This window comes from Triticum aestivum, chromosome 6B (assembly GCF_018294505.1).
Source record: "Triticum aestivum cultivar Chinese Spring chromosome 6B, IWGSC CS RefSeq v2.1, whole genome shotgun sequence".
In the NCBI taxonomy this organism is placed as follows: Eukaryota; Viridiplantae; Streptophyta; class Magnoliopsida; order Poales; family Poaceae; genus Triticum; species Triticum aestivum.
In genome coordinates, this window is record NC_057810.1 from 709,837,317 (window position 1) to 709,857,438 (window position 20,122).

The window sequence follows — 20,122 nt, forward strand, 5'->3', positions numbered from 1 at the left end:
GGAGCGCGCCGATGTCGAGTGGAGCCTCCTGAAGCCAAGCAGAGTCGTCGGCGATGAACGTGAGCGCGCCGAGACGGATCTCGCGGCCCTCGACCAAAACTCCGCCTGAAACCATGATGAAAGAGACCGGAAAAATTGCAACTTCTCCAATAAGTTGCTAAGACACCTGCCCCACGGTGGGCGCCAACTGTCGTGGTTCTAAGTCTGACAGTAGAATGGGGGGTGGGTATGGAGAGGCAAGATCCTAGCTATGGAGTAGTTGTATACGCGAGAGATTTACGAGTTCAGGCCCTTCTCGGAGGAAGTAACAGCCCTACGTCTCGGAGCCCGGAGGCGGTCGACTGGATTATATGAGTATGAATTACAGGGGTGCGAACCCTTTACACTGAGGAGGGGGCTGGCTTATATAGAGTTCGCTAGACCCCTCCGGCCCTCAGTTATGCAGGGTTTAAAGTACATTAAGACAGGGGGTTACTGGTAACGCCCACATAAAGTGCTATGAAGACCATAAAAGCTACTTAATGACAGACCGTTGCGTGCAGAGTGACTTTAGATCTCCTGGCCGTCGAGTGGTTAGCTTCATGGTCGAGTGGTTATCTTCATCGTCGAGTGTCCTCGAGTCCGTCGAGTGGATCACCTCTAGGTCGACTGACAGGTAGTTTCTTCTAGAGATGTCCTTGGGTAGGATAGCTTAGACAGGTCCATGACCCTACCCTAGATACATAACATCATCATGTGCATCACAATAAAACAAATGGACACATGGCACAGCAGCAACCGAGAATATGTGAGGAGGCCACGTCTTCCTCGACTCCGGATGCCATCTATAAAGTTTTTTGTTTTCATATACAGTAAATGATAGGTGAAAAAACGGCATGATTTTAGGAACCTAATCCTGAAATACGAGGTCACAAATGGACATGAACATATGGTTAACCCAATTGCAATGAGCTGGCTCCACCCTTACAATTATTTGTTTATGAGTTTTTTTTGCGGGCAAAACTTCCAATCTATTCATCTTCAATCATGGTAGTACAACAAACACTAGAAATAATAAAGATTACATCTAGATCCGTAGACCACCTAGCGCCGACTACAAGCACTGAAACGAGCCGAAGGTGCGCCGCTCTCATCACCGGAGCCGGGCAAACCTTGTTGTAGTAGACAGTTGGGAACTCATCGTGCTAAGGCCCCATAAAACCAACAAACGAGAACAACAACCGCCGCGGATGAATAGAGTAGATAAGAATGATCCAAGCTAAAGACATAGGAACGAAGGCGAACGACGAACAGATCCGAGCAAATCCACCAAACACAGATCCGCCAGAGACACACCTTCACACGCCCACCGATGATGCTAGACGAATCTTCAGAACGGGGCTAGACGGTGAAACCTTTATTCCTTCTTCAGGGAGCCGCCGCCGTCTTGCCTTCCTAAGCAGGACACAAACCCTAACAAACCTCAAAAAAAGATGAAAAAACAGAGTCTTCCCACAAGCAAGGGCCAAGGCCACCAGAGACGGGACGGACCGGCGCCGCCGCCGGCGGGAGGCAGAGAACTCTAGCTTTTTGGGAGGCGGCGGCTGGCTACGTCGCATTAGTTTTTTAGCTTACAACTTAAAACGTCCACTGATTTATGAGTTGATCCGGATTCACAAAAGTGTCAGGTTCTCCTACTTCAGAACATGCGTGGTCTGAAAGATAGACCCATTCAAGAATTGATACAGAGAAATAATCATGCTTTATGAGAGGACACAAGAAGTTCATGTTGAAGATTTACATACGAAGGTTACACTGATGCATGATTCAGGACTAGCAGTAATAAAAAAGACACTCGTTCAAACTTCTCCGAGCACTCTCCCTATCCAACTACCGTTCTTCCACCTGAGCGTAGTAGCTGGAGGAGGCGCATCTTGAGTGAGAGTGTGGCTTCTTGAACATCTTTGCTAATGGTCGACAATGACCCATAGCAAATGACGAGCACATTTACTAGTTTACGATAAAAGAGCAAGACCGTATTTGATTTCTACATTTGCATGGACACAAATGCCCCTGCCCAATATGCTCAGAAAGAAAAAAGGAAAAAACACAATCGACTCTGACTCAACCGCCGCCCCACTACTTCAACCGCCGCGGGCATCATCTTAAGCAACAGTAGTGCACCCCACTCCTCGCCTGCACTACTGTTGCCTAAGATGATGCTATCGTTCTTCATCCCACACTTCCTCAATATCGTTTGGCATTGAATGTAGAGCTCGGCCACGTTGGACCTCGATTCAGTGACTTTTCCTGGTCCGGGTCCTATTACTCCTTGCCTTACATACGAGAAGTCCAATACTAGCGATTCAGACAATAGCATGGGTGAAGAAGGAACTTTCCCATTGCCATGGCGTGAGCCACCAACCACTGGTTGCCCTTTATGGCCAAACGAGCTGCCTATCCGCCGCTTCTTAGCGCAGAGTGCGGCATGCCGGGGCACCTCCATCAGCATACAAAGGTGAGGTGGGTCCGCATTGACCCCTTACGGGGATCATCATATAATAACTACGTGTAGGAATTATTAGCTTGTGCATAGGTAATTGAATTATTTCCGGAAAAAAAGCTAATTGAATTATAATTTTTGAGGACTTATAAAAAAATCTTCTATTGGCGACACATGTAGTCATGTGGGTATGTTATGGCCCATCCACATATCTAGACAACTGAATTTGGATGGGGCTCTCCCGATACGTGTCTCGTTTTCTTGTCGTGCTACTTTATTTATGTCAAGTGTGGTAAGATGATATTATTCTTTGCTGTTGCGCAGTTTTTGTTGTTGTTTGACGATCTAGGAATGTTGCTTTCATTATTATTCAGGCTTAAAGGAAAAGGTAAAGTATCGAATTTGGAAGAATAATTACAAGGAGAAAAATAGACACAGGTCAAACTTACGAAAGGAAACGCATTATAGCAAACTGAGATCATTTTACAGACTTATAGTAGTATTGTACCATTACGAACTTCACACTGATTTTTTTTTTTTTTTTTGCGGGTGAAAACTTCACACTGAGTGACACTTGCATAAAGTAAACTATCCGCAGTCCCGCACACATCATGCATGCACACATGCACATTATTGAAGTCAAAATCGGATGCACGCATGCATGTTACAATCGACCGGCACCAGATTTTAGAGTACATCCGACCAGGTAAGGACACCTCGCCAAGGTTGGTATCGAGAAGTACCTCCCACAATGACGGACGTGCTAATCTCATCGATGCGGCAACCGTTATCGGTGCCGCACTCGTGGACGACCATAGCCTCCTGGGATCTCCCGATCGAGCTCTTGATGTTGATCATCTTCCAGCACCGGAGGCCGTTCTCATACCACGCCGTGGTCAGCAACACCAGGAAGAGGCCATTGCTGTGGTGCTGGTCGTCACACGCCGCAGGCCCACCCTCTTCTCCTGGGAACCCGTCCAATGACATCACCGCCGGGACGTTGATGGCCAGCCCTGCCGTGCGGACACCTGCACAAAAACAAGGATCCCAAGGATTGCCACCGCCTTGCTTGTGCCTGCCATGGCGATTCAGCGATCGAGCTCCTGCTTGCGTTTATAAGCTAGCTTATCTTGCTGTTGCCGTGCTTTGGTTTCTCTGTTCTTTGTAAGAGTTTATATAGGCTCGTGTTGCAGCCTAGAGAGAATGTAAGGTACGTACTCACACACGTGATGTGCATGCCGCCCTCGCGTGGCTCGTCAAAGAGTCTGCAGACAAAATAAGGATTCTCCCCTCATGTATCCTTGCATTGTTAAGACCACGCATGTTTTTGGAACTCATATATCGCTAAAAAAATATGGAGCATTACAATCCAACTTCAATCTAATTCATATTGCACAAGAAACAATGAAAAAAGATGATCAAGGGCAAGATCACACAAGTGGGTGTAGTAATCTTTTTTTTTGACGGGAATAGCAGGAGCTCTGCCTTTGCATTATAGAAGAGAAGACATACAGAAACGGATGGACCATCGTGTGGAGGTCGCATCCCACATTACAACGTGAAGATTAGGAGACAGAAAAAATTACAGCCCTACATTGTGAATCCCTCTAGTTGCCTCCCCTAAGCACTTGATGTGTGGGTGTAGTAATCTAGGTGTTAAGTAACAGGGAAATACACCTGGTCAAATAAGAGTTCATCCAAGTGCTGTCTAATCTTTATCCGTCATGTACTATCATCAACATGTTTCGTAGTTGGCTATGTGGCATCGATCACGTGTTCAGCATACATATAAGTGTATGAGTGATAGCCCGCTTGATTTTCTCATTGTGGGTATGTGGAGATAATGTGCTTTTTAGTTTTACTAGTAAAAGCTTCTACCAAGTCCAGCACTTTTTATCCCGGCATTTATTTCACAGTGTGTGTGGTTGTGCAGGTTGTGCACGTCCTGATCTTTCAGAGCCCGGATGTGATTTTGTTTCGTACATATCCGTTTGATCCCGTATTATGAGTCAATCAGGTGCCCTATATAAAAAAGCACTCCACTGTTGCAACGCTTGGTAGAGTCCTTGTCAATGTTATACTGATTGGTTCAATGCTTTTTGCAAACTTTTGAAGTTTTTAATTTTTGGGATTTCATGCTTTCAGAAAAGTCACACTTTTCAAATAGGGTATGTCTACAACACATCTAAATATGATATAGTTATATCGCATCTAAATGATGATGTCATCAACACCTTACCACAACAAAAACAAGCTCAGCTCCCTTTGTTTGTTTGTTTTTCTATTTGCCACCTGTCCACAGTAAATTAAGGTAGTATTTTTTTTCATTTGCCAAAATAAGATGAAACAGTACATACACACCGGGATCTAGCAGCTGCTGACCTGGTAGCTAATTACCAATCTAGTACGTGCGTTCGGGTCCTTTTTTTTGGATTTTGGGTACATGCTTCTCTTTAACACAGTACAGACACACACGCACATCCTACCCCTATGAGCACCTCCGAAAGACTGAGCCGGCATATCATCTTGAAATTTACGAAGTCACTGTAGGCACCTCGTCGTCGACGGGAATGTCTCCTCCCACCTAATACGCATCGCCGGAAATCCTGAAATAAATCCAGAAATAAATGCAAGTACCAGGATTTAAATCCTGGTGAGCTGGGGATACCACAGTCCCTCTAACCATCCAACCACAGGTTGGTTCGCCACTAGCTACCTATCTAGTACTAGTAGTACTTACCTAGTTTTTTTTCTTGTTCATGAATACTAGCTTACTTTCCAATTTTTTTGAGCCAACTGCTAGCTAATTACTCCCCTAACTAATTACTTCCTTTATAAAGAAATATAAGAGTGTTTAGATCACTAATCATTTAACGCTCTTATATTTTCTACAAAGGGAGTACTACATATCAATTATTACCTACATTTCTGACTCCGTCGACTACTATATAATAATTAATTCATCAACAACTAGCTAGATGTAGGCGCACATCTTCATGCGGGGCAATTCCATCTCTCTCCACAAAATTAACCTCTTTTTTGACTTCTCATGTGCGCACCACAGCACGCGACGCCCATCGACGACCGCCATGTCGTTGCCGCAGCGCAATTGAGGTACATCAAGTGGTCGCTATGCACCAGTGATGGCCACCAACCCGTTTGAACGAGCTACACCAAAATATCTCTGCCCCCCCCCCCCCCCCCAATCCAAAGGCGGCTTCGTTCATATCGTTGCTATTTCACAAGCCATGCGAACCTATGGTACATGTGGTGTGACAAAGATTGAATTCTCAATGCTTGACATGTTAATATGACCAAATGATGGAACAATAGTAGGCCTGTTGCGTGTCGAGGGTGGACTTGCAACTGAAAAAAAAGTCAGCCCGGTTACATATCAAAGGTGGATTTGCAACTAGGACAAAAAAAAAAACCACGGAGCCTAGTTATATGTCAAAGATGGACTTGCAATTGAAAAAAAAAAGAGTCACAATGATCTTCGATGTTAGGTGCCTCATGTCTTCGATGTTAGGCTTAGTTGCGAGGTCTGTGGTATTAGGCCAGGACTATCAGCATCCCTTCAACAACTAGATAGGAGTTGCGACAGATGTTGCCTAGACGGTGGCTTCAGACTTACTGTTGTATTTTTTTGTAAGGTCTTTTGTGACTAAATAATAAAGTGGCTGCATGCATCGCCCAGATGCAGAGGTCGGGGGTCTTCCTCCTTTTCTTGAAAACTATTGCAACGCTTGGTAGAGTCCTTATCAATGTTATACTGACTGGTTCAATGCTTTGTGCAAACTTTTGAAATTTTGAACATTTGGGATTTCAAGCTTTCAGAAAAGTCATACTTTTCAAATATCAACATTTTGAAATTTCCAAAAAAAATCCAAAATTTCTAAAATGTTTTGAAGTTTCCAAAATTTTAAACTTTTGGTTGTATAAACCTTTCAAGAGATTGCAACCTTTCGCGACGGCTTTTAATTTTGATTCTCAAATTTACCGAAAACAAAAAGACTTCGGTTAAAATAATATACCTATAAAAATTGAATTTTCAAGATTATGCACATCATCCTAAGAAGCGTGTTAGTGTGGTGATCATTTCTAGGATAGAAATCGAAATAAAAGCTCCTAGAAAAAATTGTAGAAATCATCATCACTCTAGACAAACTTACACTGAGTGCCACTTTCAGAAAAGTATATTTCCTGAACGCATAGTGCATTTTTTTTTAAGACGAGGATAATCACGGGCCACTGCACCTCTTGATGGCTTGATGCACATCCCGCGCGTAGCTCGGAGAATATTTCCACGGACAAAATACCAAAACATGAAAGAGGATGTTCAAGCCCGTTATGCATTGGTCAGTGCAGGAGACTAGCGAGCTGAGATCTCACTTTACATTGACTTTCACCCTTATTTGCACTTCATATGTGTGCTTCACACACCATGCACGTATGCAAGTACTTTATTACTAGTATTTTAGATTCATCTTTTTCACTCTATCAGTCTGATAGTCTTGCACCGACCGATACATACTATGATGTTTCATGGGACAGCCCACCTGATGGGTGCGACGCCGGCATTGGTGTCGAGCCCCAGGGCCTTCCACACGGCGGCTGACGTCCCCAACTCATCCTCGGCGCAGTCATCGCACACGTCCACGACCATGGCCAACATGCTACGCCCGGTTTGCGTGCTGGAGACGCCTATAAAACTGTGACACCGCCCCCCGCCCGCGTACAGCTCTGTAGGCAGCGTTGTCAGCAAATCCCCGTCGCTGTGGTATATGCCGTCGCACGCTGCCGGCCCGCCGCCCTCCTCTTCTTCTTCGTACCCGTCCACTGTCATCGTTCCTGTGCATACACTAATATACCAACGCTAGAAACCAAATTAAAAGACCCCAGTCTCACCGCGTCTTGCACCGTGTCTCTTTATATATATATATATATATATACAACACAATGCCCGAGGGACCACTATCGTTCAACACAAGCTAGTAGCAATCTAGCCAGTATCTAAGCTGTGTAAGAGAAGTAGAGAACAGAGGGAGGGAGAGAAGGATGCTAGAGATGAAGCCGCATGGAGCCGGTTTGGGTGCACGTAACGGATGCAAGTTATTGTGCTTGACACACACAGCCATGGTTTTGGTGCTCGTCGTACTAGCACAGGATGCCTCCCTGGGCACCGCCGCCGGTCCCAGAGTCATCATCGTTGGTGCTGGCATGTCCGGTAAGACCCTATAGCTATACAGTACTACACATATGCATTGGACAAAGTTGTAACTTGGCTCCCATGTACGTGTATTTGTTTTTGTTTTTTCCACTTATAGGAGTACAATACAGGCATGCATCATGCGTGGACATTCTGTTTAGCCATTAATTACTGTTTTTGTAGGAGCTTGTGCCTACAAATTATTATTTCCTTCCCTCCCCCCACTCCCTTTTCTATATATCTGAAACAACACATGGTACACGTTTGTACTAAAATGTACTATATAATTCCTTTCAGATTTTTGGCTTCACTATATGGTTCTAAATTCCGAAATGGGAATTTTTCAAATATGCTCTATGGTTTAACATATTAACGAGTATTTTGCAAAAAAATGAAGTATTAATTATGATGCAACAAAAAATCCTAAAAATTATAAACACTGTAGTACTAAAATGTTGTTGACCTCCAATGTTTACATTTTATGTTATCTGAATGGTTTCAGACCACCTAAGCCCACCGTAGTACGGTAAAATAAATGTTATCTCATAGAAAGAAAAAAGAGAAATCATAGTGAGTGAGCTGTTTTGAGGGCACGTACGTAATGTACAGATGCAAGTTCTTGTGCTTACTACATATATAATATTAACCTTCATATATATGCCCTTTAGGGATCTCGGCTGGGAAGAGGCTGTCAGAGGCCGGGATCACCGACCTTGTGATCCTGGAGGCAACGGACCGCATGGGCGGGCGCATCCACAAGACAAAGTTCGCTGGGGTGAACGTGGAGATGGGGGCCAACTGGGTGGAAGGGGTGAACGGCGACGAGGTGAACCCCATCTGGACCATGGCAAATGGCACCGGAGGCCTCAACCTTAGGACCTTCCGCTCTGACTTCAGTCACCTCGCAGGCAACACCTACAAGCAAGAGTATGTGCTTGCGTCCGAATATGTTCCAATACGTGCGATATATTCCATATAACTGATTGATTAATTCTGGATGAATGCAGCGGTGGTCTCTACGATGAGAAACTCGTCGAGAAGATAATCGAGAGGGTGGATGAAGTGGCGGAGAGCGGCAGCAGGCTCTCTGGTGCTTTGCACCACAGTGGCCAGCCGGACATGTCTGTCATGGCCATGCAACGCCTCAACAACCAGTACGTATACAGTTCATCTTCTTTTAACCAGTCTGAACTTGCACCGTTGACATTTTGAAACGCACCACGCAAAATACTTCGAAAAAACTGGAGGAGGGAGCGTAGGATTGAAAGTCTTACTTATACACCAAAAAGTCAGGTGATGTCTCATGCTCACCCTTTCCACTTGCCCCTCCCCTCTGTGTACATGTTTCCACCAAAGTCTGAAAAAAACTAATCACATACTTCCTCTGTATTAGTGATCTAGACGCCGTAGTTATACCTTCCATTCCATTATATTTTAGTCCAGCAAGTGCAAAAAAAAGTGCATTCCATCAAATGGCCACAATTATGCGATCTGCACTAGTAAATCATGAAATCCGTATGTTTTAGCAAATGGTAACCACTGCAGCCTCCAAGACCCAAATTATATATATGTAAGAGTTATAAAAGCACCACAAGTTTTTTCTTTAAGAAATTGGTAATATTATTTACACACATGTGAATCACCCTGGTTTGTCCCCGCGATGTAATATTAAAAAATATACTGTTGTTCGACGACCACTTTTGTACGGAATTATTGGTTTTGTTTTATTGAAGAAAGTATTATTGCAGTATGCCTTCAGGTCCCGCGTCGCCGGTAGACATGGCGATCGATTACTACCACCACGACTTTGAGTTCGCTGAGCCACCGCGTGTGACGAGCCTGTTGAACACACAGCCACTGGCGACGTTCAACAACTTCGGCAACGATGTCTACTTTGTGGCCGACCATCGGGGTTACGAGTCCGTCGTGTACCACATTGCTGAGCAGTACCTCAAGACAGACAGCAAGTCCGGCGTCATCGTCGACCCAAGGCTCAAACTAAACACGGTGGTGCGGGAGATCACCTACTTACCAAACAGTGTCATGGTGAAGACTGAGGACAACAAGGAGGTATACCAGGCCGACTATGTTATCGTCTCGGCTAGCCTCGGCGTTCTGTAGACCAACCTCATACAGTTCAACCCGGAGCTGCCTTGGTGGAAGATAATGTCCATCTACCAGTTCAACATGGCCGTGTACACCAAGATCTTCCTCAAGTTCCCTAGGAGGTTCTGGCCAGAAGGGCCCGGCAAGGAATTCTTCCTCTACGCTAGTGACAGGCGAGGGTACTACCCGGTATGGCAACAGTTCGAGAAGGAATACCCAGGGTCGGATGTGCTGCTCATGACGGTTACCGACGAAGAGTCGAGGAGGATCGAGCAACAATCAGACAACCAGACCATGGCGGAGGCGATGGAGGTACTGAGAAAGATGTTCCCCGGGAAAGATGTGCCAGACGCCACCGAGATCCTCGTGCCAAGGTGGTGGTCAAACAGGTTCTTCAAAGGCACGTTCTCCAACTGGCCCATCGGCGTTAACCGTCACGAATACGACCTCATCCGGGTACAAATATATATTACATATTTCCTGCATTTCACTCGTTCTACACTTCTATTAACACGATTATTTGTAATTTCCTTTTTCCCAGGCTCCCGTTGGGAGGGTTTACTTCACTGGTGAGCACACAAGCAAAAAGTACAATGGCTATGTCCATGGAGCGTATCTTGCAGGTAAATTCAGATGTTCTTCTCATGCTCTGCATTGTTAAGTTTGTTTTGTTTTTCCTTTTCAGTTTTTGTGAACTCTTAAGATATTCACATGTGACGGGTTTTACCTAGGTATTGACTCTGCTGACATTTTGATCAACTGTGCCAAGAAAAACATGTGCACTTACAATGTGAATGGAAAGAATGACTAATCCAAAGGTGACTATTCTAGCTAAACGGTTCTTTCCTTCTACTGTTTCAAACCCCAAAAAATAAGCTCAAGTGTTGCCCGTCCTATATTTTTTTCATCTTATTTTTCGTTTCCATTCCCTGATAATGGTATGACATTTTCTTTCATGTTGCAGGCTAACTACAAGGGTGAAGCACTAGAAGTTCCATGTTAACGAATTGCATGGTTCATAGGCACATCTCATGTTGGGCAAGTTTGATCAAGTTAGGTGGGTGTTTGTTATAACCACACCTTAGGCAAGATTCTCTTTATAAAAACCAGCCATGTACGTCATCCACACAAAAAGTGTGCTGATAGATCCCTTACGTAGGCCAAAGCGTAACTAATAATTGTGCACTTAAGGTTAGGAAAACTTGGCAAATGTTGTGTGGTAACTATGGCAAAGTTAGTTTAAAACCAAACGGGCCCAAACCGAGTCAAAGGGCTGCATTAATCTGGTTTCCATCGGTGTTGGTTACTTATTCCATCCTAAAATGTAACTCATATTTGGATTGTCTTCAAGTCTAACTTTTTAAAGCTTGGCAGATTTATAGAAAAAATATAACCTCTAAAACTGGACCTGCAAACACTTAAAAATATATTTTATTACATATCTATTGGTACTGGTTTGGTGTCATATATATTTTTCTGAAAACTTGGTCGAAATATCACTTAACATTTTGAGATGGACGGAGTATCTTTTTTCATCTTGGGCAACTCATATTTTGTTAGGCTTGGCTGCGAGGTCTGTGGTATTAGGCCCGGACTATCAGCATCCCTTCAACAACTGGATAGGAGTTGCGACAGATGTTGCCTAGACGGTGGCTTCAGACTTACTGTTGTATTTCTTTGTAAGGTATTTTCTAAATAATTAATAAAGTGGTTGCATGCATCACCCAGATGCAGAGGCCGGGGGTCTTCCTCCTTTTCCTAAAAACTATTGCAACGCTTGGTAGAGTCCTTATCAATGTTATACCGACTGTTTCAATGCTTTGTGCAAACTTTTGAAGTTTTGAACTTTTGGGATTTCAAGCTTTTAGAAAAGCCATACTTTTCAAATATCAACCTTTTGAAATTTCCAAAAAAGTATCCAAATTTCTAAAATGTTTTGAAGTTTCCAAAATTTTAAACTTTTGGTTGTTTCAACCTTTCAAGAGATTACAACCTTTCGCGACGACTTTTAATTTTGATTCTCGAATTTACCGAAAACAAAAAGACTTCGGTTAAAATAATGTACCTATAAAAATTGAATTTTCAAGGCTATGCACATCGTTCTAAGAAGCGTGTCTAGTGTGGTGATGATTTCTAGGATAGAAACTGAAATAAAAGCTCCTAGAAAAAAATCGTAGAAATCATCATCACTCTAGACAAACTTACACCGAGTGCCACTTTCAGAAAAGTATATTTCCTGGACGTATAGTGCATTTTTTTTAACACTGTACCTCTTGATGGCTTGATGCACATCCCGCGCGTAGCTCGGAGAAAATTTCCGCAGACAAAATACCAAAACATGAAAGAGGATGTTCAAGCCCGTTATGCATGCATGGTCAGTGCGGGAGACTAGCGAGCTGAGATCTCATTTTACATTGACTTTCACCCTTATTTGCACTACATATGTATGCTTCACAAACCATGCACGTATGCAAGTACTTTATTACTGGTATTTTAGATTGATCTTTTTCACTCTATCAGTCTGATAGTCTTGCACCGACCGATACATACTATGATGTTTCATGGGACAGTCCACCTGATGGGTGCGACGCCGGCATTGGTGTCGAGCCCCAGGGCCTTCCACACGGCGGCTGACGTCCCCAACTCATCCTCGGCGCAGTCATCGCACACGTCCACGACCATGGCCAACGTGCTACGCCCGGTTTGCGTGCTGGAGACGCCTATAAAACTGTGACACCGCCCCCCGCCCGCGTACAGCTCTGTAGGCAGCGTTGTCAGCAAATCCCCGTCGCTGTGGTATATGCCGTCGCACGCTGCCGGCCCGCCGCCCTCCTCTTCTTCTTCGTACCCGTCCACCGTCATCGTTCCTGTATGTATGCTGGCGAGAGAATTCCCTAGATCAGCATGGTGCCGGGCGAGAGCACATGATACGACCTGCAGGAACACAAGAACGCCAAAGATTGCCACGACCTTGGCGGTGTTTACCATGGTAATTATCAAGGAGTTCCTGCTTGCGTTTCTATACTAGCTTACCTTGCTGCCCTGTTTGCTCTCTCAATGGCGTTGGTTCATTTTGGGAGTTCATATAGCGGTCCTACTGCAGTGTGGAGACAAAACAGCGAGCTAATGGATGTGGTCACTCGTGGCATAGGGAACTGGGTACTGATTTTGACTCCATGCGAGGAGGACAAGATCAAATTCATTGTTTCACCCTCCAAGGTGGGACCTGCCCACAGACAAGACAGAAGACATACTTCTAATGATGCCCGCTCTCTAATTGACCATCAGGTTTAGCACTAAAAATAGGACATGGCTGTAGATTGTGTTTAAAAAAAATCCCGATAACGAGTGTTTTTATTGTCTCACAACATCATATCATGACGGTACAACCATGAATTGTTTACATCCGGTCCCCACACATCTAAGGAGCAACATATTCAAGAAAAGAAGGTGTAATATAGTCAACAGAGGATAAAAAGAAGGCCTATGGACGAGGGCTGGTCTCCTGAACACCACCATTTGTGGTAAGTAAAAAACTTCCTTGACTACTTGTTCCAACCACACACATGCCACATCCTTGACTGCTTGTTGCAACCACTCACATGCTAGTGTAAGCGAGGAGGACGTGGCGGCCATGGCCACGGCGAACACGAACTTCGTCACAGAGCAGCGTGCCATCTACGATGCCGTCCGCGCTCAAGCCGCTGCTCGCCAGGAAGCGACAGCCGCGGAGGCACAGCCGCAGGTGATCGCGGAGTAGAACAACGCTAGCTGCGCCTCCTATGCGCCGCCGACGAACCATCATGTGGTCCGGTAGGACGATGACAGCATGGGCACCACCATTTTCATCGTGGACGTCACGTCCACCGCAGACCGATAGGTCACGGACTCCTCCGAGGATGTGTAGGGCACGGGAGGCACCAGGGCCTTGTATCCCATGTGGGCATGTCCGTCACCCGTGTTCTACTCTTCCTCGCCAGAGACCACACCTTCACTTCACTGGTCTTATCGACGGTGCTCATGGAGACGGCAGATGGAGGAAGACACGGGCTTGGACGCCGTATGCCGCCGCCGTAGGATAGGTTTAGGGTACACACTAGTAGAAAAGGGGGCAATGGTCCAGGCCGGGTCAGCCCATTAGTCCCGGTTCAATCCAGAACCGGGACCAATGGGGGCATTGGACCCGGTTCGTGAGCCCCGGGGGCCGGCCGGGCCACGTGGGCCATTGGTCCCGGTTCGACTGGACCTATTGGTCCCGGTTGGTGGGACGAACCGGGACCAATGGGCCTCGCTCCTGGCCCACCACCATTGGTCCCGGTTGGTGGCGTGAACCGGGATCAAAGGCTGCCCTTTAGTCCCGGTTGGTGGCACGAACCGGGACCAATTAGTTGCCTATATATACCCCTCGCCCGGGAGTGCTCTGTTTTTCGTGGCCGGCGAGGGGAGAGCTTTGTGGTGCTCTAGCTCACCTCCTATGCACAAGAGGTGTTCGATGTAATGCCCGAGCCACACTACTTAAGCTTTCTCCTCTCCAAGCTCGACCTCCAAGCTCCATTTTCCTTAATATTTGTCTAGGGTTAGCGGTCCATCACATCCCGTCCCCGTCTTCACCGCCGTCGATCGCCCGCGCCGATCTCGTTGCTGGCACCACCGTGGTGAGCCTCTTGTTCTTATCTTCTTTCTAAAAGGAAAAAAATTCTTACTTATATGTTTATATAGGTACTTGTATAATTTTCTTACTTTTATTATTGCATCTTATATAGTGCGATGGTTTTGGTATCCGCCCCCGTCGGCCCTCGTCCTGTCTATGATTCGGATGTGGTATATATTATCTTTTCATAACTATTGGTTCATTTATTGTTTATGACAATTATTCCGACCAACGTGACATAGATTTTATTTATCTATGAGGTTGTTGAACCGGAAATTCCAACCGACCCTATTGTCGAGAGGTTAAATTTAGTTGAAGAAGAAAACAATTTGTTGAAGGAAAAAATTAGAAAAATTGAGGAGGAGAAGATGATATTGGAGTTGCATGTTGCGGATGTCGTCGATGATCACAAGATCAAGATGGATGCAATGCGCTTGAAGATTAGAAAGATTAGAAAATATGCCATTCATACCGAGGCTTGGTATCATTATGCCGTTGGATCAGTTGTTACATTGGTTGCGATTATGATCGCATTTGTTTTCGCATTGAAATGTTTTACATAGTTTCAGTGTATGGTTTAATTAATTTAGATGCTCTGCAGAGCTTTATGTTGTTAGATGAGAACTATGTATGTACTTTAGTTTTAATGTGTTGATGAACTTCTATTAATTTGGTCACTTAATTATCTATTCATGATGTTCTGTAATGATTTTTGACACACTTAATTATATATAATGCACGCAGATGAACCGATAATGGATGTATGGTTCAAGACACACCTCCGAGTACATTAAGGGCGTGCATGATTTTCTCGAAGTGGCTGAGGCAAACAAGCAGAATGGTTTTATGTGTTGTCCATGCCCTATATGTGGGAATACGAAGTCTTACTCTGACCGGAAAGTCCTCCACACCCACCTGCTTTACAAGGGTTTCATGCCACACTATAATGTTTGGACGAGGCATGGAGAAATAGGGGTTATGATGGAAGACGGCGAAGAAGAAGAGTACGATGACAACTATGTGCCCCCTGAATACGGTGATGCTACTGAACATCAAGAGAAACCAGACGATGTGCACGATGATGCTGCAACGGGCGAAGCTGCTGAAGATCAAGAGGAACCAAACGATGTGCCCGATGATGATGATCTTCGCCGGGTCATTGTCGATGCAAGGACGCAATGCGAAAGTCAAAAGGAGAAGCTGGAGTTCGATCGCACGTTAAAGGACCACAAAAAAGGGTTGTACCCCAATTGCGAAGATGGCAACACAAAGCTCGGTACCATACTGGAATTGCTGCAGTGGAAGGCAGAGAATGCTGTGCCTGACAAAGGATTTGAGAAGCTACTGAAAATATTGAAGAAGAAGCTTCCAAAGGATAACGAATTGCCCGACAGTACATACGCAACAAAGAAGGTTGTATGCCCTCTAGGATTGGAGGTGCAGAAGATACATGCATGCCCTAATGACTGCATCCTCTTCCGCGATGCATACAAGGATCTGAACGCATGCCCGGTATGCGGTGCATTACGGTATAAGATCAGATGAGATGACCCTGGTGATGTTGATGGCGAGCCCCCCAGGAAGAGGGTTCCTGCGAAGGTGATGTGGTATGCTCCTATAATACCACGTTTGAAACGTCTGTTCAGAAACGGAGAGCATGCCAAGTTGATGCGATGGCACAGTGAGGACCGTAAGAAAGACGAGAAGTTGAGAGCACCCGCTGACGGGTCGTAGTGGAGAAAAATTGAGAGAAAGTACTGGGATGAGTTTGCAAGTGATTCAAGGAACGTATGGTTTGCTTTAAGTGCGGATGGCATTAATCCTTTCGGGGAGCAGAGCAGCAATCACAGCACCTAGCCCGTGACTCTATGTATGTATAACTTTCCTCCTTGGATGTGCATGAAGCGGAAGTTCATTATGATGCCAGTTCTCATCCAAGGCCCTAAGCAACCCGGCAACAACATTGATGTGTACCTAAGGCCATTAGTTGAAGAACTTTTACAGCTGTGGAATGGAAATGGTGTACGTACGTGGGATGAGCACAAACATGAGGAATTTAACCTAAAGGCGTTGCTATTCGTGACCATCAACGATTGGCCCGCTCTCAGTAACCTTTTCGGACAGACAAACAAGGGATACCATGCATGCACGCACTATTTACTTGACACCGATAGTATATACCTGGCAATGTGCAGGAAGAATGTGTACCTGGGTCATCGTCGATTTCTTCCGACCAACCATCAATGTCGAAAGAAAGGCAAGCATTTCAAAGGCGAGGCAGATCACCGGAAGAAGCCCGCCATGCGTACCGGTGATCACGTACTTGCTATGGTCAATGATTTACACGTAATCTTTGGAAAGGGTACCGGCGGACTAGCTGTTCCGAGTGACGCTGGGGGACACTCACCCATGTGGAAGAAGAAATCTATATTTTGGGACCTACCCTACTGGAAAGACCTAGAGGTCCGCTCTTCGATCGACGTGATGCACGTGATGAAGAACCTTTGCGTGAACCTGCTAGGCTTCTTGGGCATGTATGGGAAGACAAAAGATACAACTGAGGCACGTTAGGACCTACAATGTTTGCACAAAAAGATGGCATGCCTCCAAAGCAGTATGAAGGTCCTGCCAGCTATGCTCTTACCAAAGAAGAGAAGGAAATCTTCTTTGAATGCCTGCTTAGTATGAAGGTCCCGACTGGCTTCTCGTTGAATATAAAAGGAATAATAAATATGGCAAAGAAAAAGTTTCAGAACCTAAAGTCTCATGATTGCCACATGATTATGATGCAACTGCTTCCGGTTGCATTGAGGGGGCTTCTACCGGAAAACGTCCGATTAGCCATTGTGAAGCTATGTGCATTCCTCAATGCGATCTCTCAGAAGGTGATCGATCCAGAAATCATACCAAGGCTAAGGAGTGATGTGGTGCAATGTCTTGTCAGTTTTGAGCTGGTGTTTCCACCATCCTTCTTCAATATAATGACGCACGTCCGAGTTCATCTAGTTGATGAGATTGTCATTCTGGGCCCCGTATTTCTACACAATATGTACCCCTTTGAGACGTTCATGGGAGTCCTAAAGAAATATGTCCATAATCGCGCTAGGCCAGAAGGAAGCATCTCCATGGGCTATCAAACAGAGGATGTCATCGGGTTTTGTGTTGACTTCATTCCTGGCCTTAAGAAGATAGGTCTCTCTAAATCGCGGTATGAGGGGAGACTAACTGGAAAAGGCACGCTTGGAAGGGACTCAATAATATGCAGGGACGAATATTCTTGGTCTCAAGCACATTACACAGTTCTACAGAACTCTACCTTGGTGACCCCGTATGTCGATGAACACAAAAACAGTCTGCGCTCCAAACACCCGGAGCAGTGCGACGACTGGATTACATGTGAACACATCAGGACTTTCAATAGTTGGTTGGAAGCACGTATCAGATGTGACAACACTGTTTTTGATGAGCTGTACTTGTTGTCCAGGGGACCATCTTTGACTGTATTGATTTGGAAAGGATAGGAGATAAACGGGAATACATTTTACACAATTGACCAAAGATCAAAAGAGCACCAACCAAAACAGCGGTGTCCGCTTTGATGCAACAACCGAAAGGGGAAAGGACACATATTATGGTTACATAGTGGATATATGGGAACTTGACTACGGACATGATTTTAAGGTCCCTTTGTTTAAGTGTAAATGGGTCAATCTGTCAGGAGGCGGGGTACAGGTAGACCCACAATACGGAATGACAACAGTGGATCTGAAAAATCTTGGGTACACTGACGAACCGTTCGTCCTAGCCAATGATGTGGCACAGGTTATCTATGTGAAGGACATGTCTACTAGACCGAGAAATAAAAAAGATAAGAAAGCAAATACATCATACGATGAGCCAAAGCGCCACATAGTTCTTTCAGGAAAAAGGGACATTGTGGAAGTGGAGGACAAGACAGACATGTCTGAAGATTATGAAAAGTTTCATGAAATTCTTCCCTTCAAAGTCAAGGCTGACCCTAGCATCCTGATAAACGATGAAGATTATCCATGGTTACTGCGCAATAAGCAAATGACACAAGCGAAGAAAAAGTGAAGACTTTCTCCCGCAACTATTATGATGATATCATGCCAACTTTGTAACTGACGAGTATGATACCATTGTCCGTTTTGTACATGCACATGCTATGTGGGTCAATTTATGATACCATGCCAACTTTTAACTTTTTCAGAGTTCATTTGAAATGCTTTAAGGTCTTATGGTTCTGCCCTCGTAATAATTAAAAATAGCAACAATAAGTATTTTGTTGTAAGTACAAAACAAAATAAAATAAATAAAGCAAGAAAGAAAACAAAAAAACAAAAAAAATGTTTTCAAATTTGAAAACTAATGGCACTAACAGAAAGTTTATAATTTTCCTAAAACTAAAAGCAAAAAGAATTGAAAAATAAAGCAAAAAAAAAGAAAATAAATAATGCAGAAAACAAAACAAAGAAACAACAATAAGTATTTTGTTGTAAGTAGAAACAAAATAAAATAAATAAAGCAAGAAAGAAAACAAAAAACAAAAAAAGTGTTTTCACATTTGAAAACTAATGGCACTAACAGAAAGTTTATAATTTTCCTAAAACTAAAAGCAAAAAGAATTAAAAATAAAGCAAAAAACAAAAGAAAATAAATAATGCAGAAAACAAAACAAAAAAACAACAATAAGTATTTTGTTGTAAGTAGAAACAAAATAAAATAAATAAAGCAAGAAAGAAAACAAAAAACAAAAAAAGTGTTTTCAAATTTGAAAACTAATGGCACTAACAGAAAGTTTATAATTTTCCTAAAACTAAAAGCAAAAACAATTAAAAAATAAAGCAAAAAATAAAAGAAAATAAATAATGCAGAAAACAAAACAAAAAAACTGGAAAAAAATAAAAATAGCAACAATAAGTAAAGAAAACAAAAAACAAAAAAATGCCTCCTACTGGGCCCCCACGGCCTGAATACGACATGAAACCCTACTATGGGCCAGGATTCAGTCCCGCAGAAGGCCCAGAAGGCCCATCAGGCAAAGCTATAGCAAGTAGGCCTGAAAGCCTGCGGTGGAGAGGAGCTCGAGAGGGGTGCGGTAGTGGGGCTTATAAACCACTGCACGCCCCTCTCAACTAGCAAGGTGGGACTAAACTTTGGCCCCGAGGCGGGCAGCACAGGGGCCTTTGGTCCCAGTTGGTGGCACCAACCGGGACTAAAGGGGGGGCGTTAGTCCCGGTTGGTGCCACCAACCGGGACCAAAGGTCGCCGCTTCCCTTTGGTCCCGGTTGGTGGCACCAACCGGGACTAAAGGGGGCATTAGTCCCGGTTGGTTTCATGAACCGGGACCAATTCTCTTCATATATAACTAGCACTTAGTAGTTTCTCCAAAATCCATCCCTTTCTTCTCCGCCTGATACGCGACGCCCGGCCGCTGCTCTGCCTCGTCGTCGCCGCCGCCTCCGACGCCGTCAGGATGCTCCACCTCGTCGTCGCCGCCGCCTCCGACGCCGTCAGGTTGCTCCACCTCGTCGTCGCCGCCGCCTCCGACGCCGTAGTCAGGCTGGTCCACCTCATCGTCGCTGCCGCCCTTGACGCCATCTGCCCCGACGCCGGCGCCGCTCCCCGCGCCCCGATGCCGCCCGCCGTGCCC

The 20,122-nt window shown here is 44.8% G+C and overlaps 1 pseudogene; it reads left to right on the plus strand.

Annotated features, from left to right (window-relative positions):
• Positions 1-7,549: 7,549 nt before the first annotated feature.
• On the plus strand, positions 7,550-10,608 carry LOC123139706 (polyamine oxidase 1-like; annotated as a pseudogene).
• Positions 10,609-20,122: the final 9,514 nt, after the last annotated feature.